Here is a 6604-nt window from a genome sequence, read left to right as displayed (position 1 = left end):
GTGCTTTATATCTAACGACTTCATTTTTATCATTTCATTTTCGCACAAAAATCCATTTGTATCCACTGCTTTATCCCTTCAGGTGTTCGGACTATACGTCCAAATACTTCACGTTTTTCAAGTGACGCTAATTCTGCCTGGATAGCGTCTTTTCATTTTTGCCAATCATTTCTCTGTTTACATTCATCGACAGATCTTGGTTCAAGATCCTCATCTTGTTGCATTATTTCAACAGCAACATTATAAGCAAAAATGTTGTCGACAATAATATTATTTCGGTTCCACCTTTTTTCGTAGAGACATAACTTATTGAGATCTCTTTATTCTTATTATTTTCAGGTACCTGGACCTCCTCCGAGGTCTTATCATTTGTTATGTCACAGGGCTCTTTTTGAGCAATTACCTCCATATCATGATCTCCTAGATCATTTGCTCCTTTTCGCTTTCGAGAATTTTTATCTTTGGAACCAATTGGTCTACCATGTTTCAAGCATGGCTTAGACTCATTTGCATTTATAGATTGTCCAACTGGGATATCAATTCGAATAGGAGCATTAGCAGCTAGAATATGTGACTTAGTCATGTCACGATCCGAAATTTCCCACTGACGAGACTGTGATGGCGCCTAACATTTCACTTGCTAGCCAAGCCAACGTTAGAGAATCATTAAACCAATTCCTTATTTCCATTCAGTAATTAACAATAATTAACTAAGATGAAATATAATAAGTGCGGAATATCATAAAACTGTATTAATTACTACCACCCGAATCTGGAGTCACAATTCACGAGCATTCTAGAATTTACTACAAGTAATAGTATGAAAGAAATACAACTGTCTGAATGAAAGAAACAGTAGAACAGAAAAGATAGATGGGGACTTCAAGGTCTGTGAACGCCGACAGATCTATCTTGAGTCTCTGGACAGTGGACCAATAGCAAAAATATCGATCAACCCGAGCCGGTATCAAAATCTGCACAGAAAGTACAGAGTGCAGTATCAGTACAACCGACCCCATGTACTGGTAAGTGTCGAACCTAACCTTGACGAAGTAGTGATGAGGCTAAGGCAAGGCACCTACAAATCAACCTGTACAATTTAATAGTGTATATACAAATCACAGAAATGAAGAACTATACAGGAAATGTTGGGAAGGGAACATACTGAGGGGAATGCAAGATAAAAAACTACAATAGAATGATCACCGGAGCACTCAATATACCAGGAATCAACAGGAATAATGAATACAGTAAGAAAAAATTCACGGCACCACCCTTCGTGCTTTTACTCTCAATCTCACCATAAAATTAATAGAAACGGCATGGCATCACCCTTCGTGGATTAACTCTCATATCATGGCACGACATCACTCTTCATGCATTAACACTCACAATATGTCACGGCATCACCCTTCGTGCATTAACACTCACAATATGGCACGGCATCACCCTTCGTGCATTAACACTCACAATATGGCACGACATCACCCTTCGTGCATTAACACTCTCCCTTACCATAATGCAATGCATAAATAACAATAGGGAGATATAATAACAATAGGGAGATATAATAACAAGTACAAACCTTACTTTAACATTTGGTTCCATAACATCAATCTCAACTTTGAAATAAAAACTCAATTATCACCGAAAAATCCGTAAACATGATAAGGACGATAAATTGAACAACACGAGTATAACACATAGCAATTAGGCATAGGAATAAGGCAATATAAGAAAAACTGAGAAACATGGAAAACAGGTAAATTGGCGGCGCATAAGTACTCGTCACCTCACATATACGCCGCTCACATGAATTTCACTTAGCAAGTAATCTAAGGTTCCTAATTCCCTCAAGTCAGGGTTAGACACAATACGTATCTCGCTCTGAAGGCCACTTAATTCTCAATCACATCTTTTACTTTGGAATTCACCTCCAAACCACTCGTATCTATTCAAAAATGACTCAATAATATCAAATATTGCTAAAGGAATCAATTATATTGCGTAAGTTAAAGTTTCCCAAATGTTTTTCCAAAAAGTCAAAAAATCGACCCCGGGCCCGCTTGGTCAAAACCCGAGGTTCAGACCAAAATCCTTTTACCCATTCACCCCCGAGCCCGAATATGTAATTAGTTTTGGAATCTGACGTCAAATTGAGGTCTAAATCCTTAAATTTTGAAATTCCTAAGTTCTACCCAAAAATCATAATTTCACCATAATAATTCCAGATTCTAGGTTGAAATCTTGTTATAAGATGTAAAAGATTGAAAGAAAAGAGTTAGGAATCACTTACCTATGATTTGGGGAAGATTTGGTCTTTGGAAAATCGCCTCTTAAGGTTTAGGGTTTTGAAAATATGAAGAATGAAAAATACCGTCTAATCCCCTTTTACTCAGCTGCAGGTGTCGCAATTGCGACCTGAGCTTCACAAATGCGAAGGAACAATCGCAATTGCGATGCTCTTCACAATTCCGTTGCCTTCGCAAATGCGAGGAAAGTGTCGCATTTGCGACCGCTGAACCTCGCAAATGCGAGTAGATGTTTGCATTTGCGAACCTGCCCTTCCCAGATTCCCTTCGCAATTGCGAAGGTAACCTCGCAAATGCGAGAACTGCTGGCCCAGGCTTGTGATCGCAATTGCCATGAAAGCCTCGCAATTGCGGACCCTGTTATATTCGCATTTGCGATGTCTGATCTCGCAATTGCGAGATCAGAGGCCTGAAACAGGTTCAATTATACCAGCAAAAGTTTCTAAGTTCAAAACATCTCGTGGCATATCCAAAACTCACCTGAGCCCTCGGGGATACAAACCAAACATGCACACAAGTCTAAAAACATCATACGAACTTTCTTGTGCGATCAAATCGCCAAAATAACACCTAAAACTGCGAATTTAGCACCAAATCAAATGAAATTCTTAAGAACACTTTAAAATTCATATCTTCTCAACTGGACGTCCGAATCACGTCAAATCAACTCCGTTTCTCACCAAATTTCATAGACAAATATTTAATATCATAATGAACCTGTATCGGGCTCCGGAACCAAAATACGGACCCGATACTAACAATGCCAAATATCAATCAATTCTTAAAAATAAATAATTTCCTGACTTTTTATTTTCATCAAAAACTTCATAACTCAAGCTAGGGACCTCCGAATTCAATTCTGGGTATACGCTCAGGTCCCATAATTCGATAAGGACCTACCGGGACCGTCAAAGCATGGATCTGGGACCGTTTACCAAAAATGTTGACCGAAGTCAACAAAAATTAACTTTTAAGGCAAAAATTCTTAGTTTCATTAGTTTTCAACATAAAGGCTTTCCAGAAACCTGCCCGGTCAGTGCACGTAAATCGAGGAGGGTAAAAATGAGATTTATAAGTCTTAAGAGCTCAGATTCGAGTTCTAAAACATAAGATGACCTTTGGGTCATCACATTCTCCACCTCTAAAACAACCGTTCGTCCTCGAACGGACATAGAAAAGTACCTGGGCTGGTGAAAAGGTGGGGATATCTAGTCTGTATATCGGACTCGGACTCCCAAGTAGATGCCTCAATAGGCTGACCTCTCCACTGCACTCGAACTGAAGGGTAACTCTTTGATCTCAACTAGCAAACTTGCCGGGCTAGAATTGCCACCGGCTCCTCCTTCTTAAGGCAAATCCTTGTCCAACTGGACAGAACTGAAATCTAACACATGGGACGGATCGCCGTGATACTTTAGAAGCATGGACACATGGAATACCGAATGAAAAGCTGCTAAACTAGGTGGCAACGCAAGCCTGTAAGCCACATCTCCCACTCTCTCCAGAATCTCAAAAGGTCCGATATACCTAGGGCTCAACTTGCCCTTCTTTCCGAACCTCATTACACCCTTCATGGGTGATACCAGAAGTAACACTCTCTCTCCGACCATGAATGCAACATCACGATCTCTACGGTCGGCACAACTCTTTTTCCTGGACTGAGCTGTGCGAAGTCGATCCTGTATAATCTTGACATTGTTCAAGGCCTCCTGAACTAAATTTGTACCCAATAACCGAGCCTCCCCCGGCTCAAACCACCCAATTGGCAACCTACACCATCTATCATATAATGCCTCATAGGGAGCCATCTGAATGCTCGACTGGTAGCTGTTACTGTAGGCAAACTCTGTTAATGGCAAAAACTGATCCCAAGAACCTCCAAAGTTAATAACACAGGCGCAGAGTATATCCTCCAAGATCTGAATAGTACGCTCAGACTGTCCGTCCGTCTGAGGATGGAATGTTGTGCTTAACTCAACCCGCGTACCTAACTCACACTGTACTGCCCTCCAAAAGTGCGAGGTAAACTGCGTACCTCTATCAGAAATGATAGACACGGGCACACCATGAAGACGGACGATCTCACGAATGTAAATCTCTGCCAACAACTACAAGGAATAGGTAACTGCCACATGAATGAAATGCGCTGACTTAGTCAGCCTATCCACAATAACCCAAACTGCATCGAACTTCCTCTGAGTCCGTGGGAGTCCAATAACAAAATCCATAGTGATACGCTCTCACTTCCACTCAGGAATATCTAACCTCTGAAGTAAACCACCAGGTCTCTGATGCTCATACTTTACCTGCTGGCAATTTAGGCACCGAGCTACATAGGCAACTATATCCTTTTTCATTCTCCTCCACCAATAATGTTGCCGCAAATCTTGATATATTTAGGCGGTACCTGGATGAATAGAATACTTGGAATTGTGTGCTTCTTCAAGAATTAATTCACGAAGTCCATCCACATTAGGCACACAAATTCGACCATGTATCCTCAAAACGCTGCCATCTCCAACAGTAATCTGCTTCGCACCACTGTGCCGCATTGTGTCTCTAAAGACAAGTAAATGAGGATCGTCATCCTGCCGATCTCCGATGTGCTCAAACAAAGAAGACCGAGCAATTGTACAAGCTAAAACATGGCTAGGCTCAGAAACATCCAACCTCACGAACTGGTTGGCTAAGGCCTGAACATCCAATGAAAGCGGTCTCTCACCAACGGGAATATTTGCAAGGCTACCCATACTGACTGACTTTCTACTCAAAGAATCGGCCACCACATTGGCCTTCCCGGGATGATACAATATGGTGATATCATAGTCTTTCAATAGCTCCAGCCACCTCCTCTGCCTCAAATTGAGTTCCTTCTTCTTGAACAAATACTGCAAGCTATAATGATCAGTGAATACCTCACATGGGATGCTATAAAGATAGTGCCTCTAAATCTTCAGCGCGTGAACAATGGCTGCCAACTCTAGATCATGAACAGGGTAATTCTTCTCATGAACCTTCAGCTGCCGCGAAGCATATGCAATAACCTTTCCACCCTGTATCAACATCGTACCCAGATCAATACGCGATATGTCACAATATACTGTATAGAATCCTGAACCTGTGGGTAATACCAATACCGGTGTCGTAGTCAAAGCTGTCTTGAGATTCTGAAAGCTTGCTTCACACTCGTCTGACCACCTGAACGGGGCACCCGTCTGGGTCAATCTGGTCAACGGGGCTGCTATGGATGAAAACCCCTCCATAAATCGACGGTAATAGCCCGCCAAACCCAGGAAATTACGAATCTCTGTAGCTGATGTGGGTCTAGACCAGTGCTGAACTGCCTCAGTCTTCTTAGGATCCACCTGAATGCCCTCTACTAATACAACGTGACCCAAGAAAGCAACTGAATTCAACCAAAACTCACATTTTGAGAACTTAGCATATAATTGGCTGTCTTTCAGAGTCTGAAGAACGATCCGAAGGTACTGCTCATGCTCCTCTCGACTGTGGGAGTAGTTCAAGATATCATCAATAAACACAACCACCAAGGAATCCAAGTAGGGTTTGAAGTTTGAACACTCGGTTCATCAAATCCATGAATGTTGTCGGGGCATTTGTCATCCCAAATGACATCACTAGAAACTCATAATGCCCATACCGAATCTGAAAAGCTATCTTAGGAACATCGGATGCCCTAATCCTCAACTGATGGTAGCCAGATCTCAAATCAATTTATTTAAAATACCTTGGCACCCTGAAGCTGATCAAATATATCATTAATCATCGGCAATGGATTTTTGTTCTTGATGGTGACTTTGTTCAACTGCCGATAATCTATTCACATCCTCATCGATCCATCTTTCTTCTTCACAAACAACACGGGTGAGCCCTAGGGCGAGACACTAGGTCTAATGAAGCCCTTATCAAGCAAATCTTGCAACTGCTCCTTCAATTATTTCAACTCTGGCGGGGCCATGCGATATGGCGGAATGGAAATAGGCTGAGTGCCCGGAGCCAAATCAATACAGAAATCAATATCCTTGTCGGGTGGAATCCCCGGCAGGTCTGTAGGAAACACTTATGGAAACTCACGAACAACCGGCATCGAATCTATGGAAGGAACCTCTGTACAAGAATCGCGGACATAAGCCAAATAAGCTAGCCACCCCTTCTCGACCATATGTCGAGCCTTCACATAAGAGATAACCCTGCTGGCAGAATAGCCAAGATTCCCTCTCCACTCTAATCGAGGCAGCCCCTGCAAGGCTAAGGTCATCGTATTGGCGTGA

Source organism: Nicotiana tomentosiformis, chromosome 2 (assembly GCF_000390325.3).
Source record: "Nicotiana tomentosiformis chromosome 2, ASM39032v3, whole genome shotgun sequence".
Classification (NCBI taxonomy): Eukaryota; Viridiplantae; Streptophyta; class Magnoliopsida; order Solanales; family Solanaceae; genus Nicotiana; species Nicotiana tomentosiformis.
This window is presented reverse-complemented; position numbering follows the sequence as displayed.